Here is a 301-nt window from a genome sequence, read left to right on the forward strand (position 1 = left end):
GTTTTGAGTCCACTTCTTTGAAACAACACATTATGAATAGCCAAAATCTAAAAATTTACAAGTGAATGAAAAATGTTTATTGTGTTCATTTTATTGCACTTTATCTATTTATGTTTAAATTACAATACATATTTAAGGTTGTTGCTTTTTTTTTCTTCTCTCAGGCACTGAGCCGGAAATCTCGGCTTTAGTAGCACTTACATACACCAAAATTTACAATTTTATTCTTATTTTTATTCTAAAGGTTTTTATTGAGGGGTTTGTTCATATATAATTTGACTGGTTTTATACAACATAAAAA

General features: G+C 26.9%; 1 protein-coding gene across 1 annotated transcript in view; it reads left to right on the top strand.

Annotated features, from left to right (window-relative positions):
• The window catches only part of LOC107674380 (cadherin-7-like), a 75,432-nt gene that overhangs the window by 28,970 nt on the left and 46,161 nt on the right, over positions 1 to 301 (top strand). The window lies entirely within an intron of this gene.

The sequence above is a fragment of the Sinocyclocheilus anshuiensis genome, unplaced genomic scaffold (genome assembly GCF_001515605.1).
Source record: "Sinocyclocheilus anshuiensis isolate Anshui unplaced genomic scaffold, SAMN03320099.WGS_v1.1 scaffold962, whole genome shotgun sequence".
NCBI classification, from domain to species: domain Eukaryota; kingdom Metazoa; phylum Chordata; class Actinopteri; order Cypriniformes; family Cyprinidae; genus Sinocyclocheilus; species Sinocyclocheilus anshuiensis.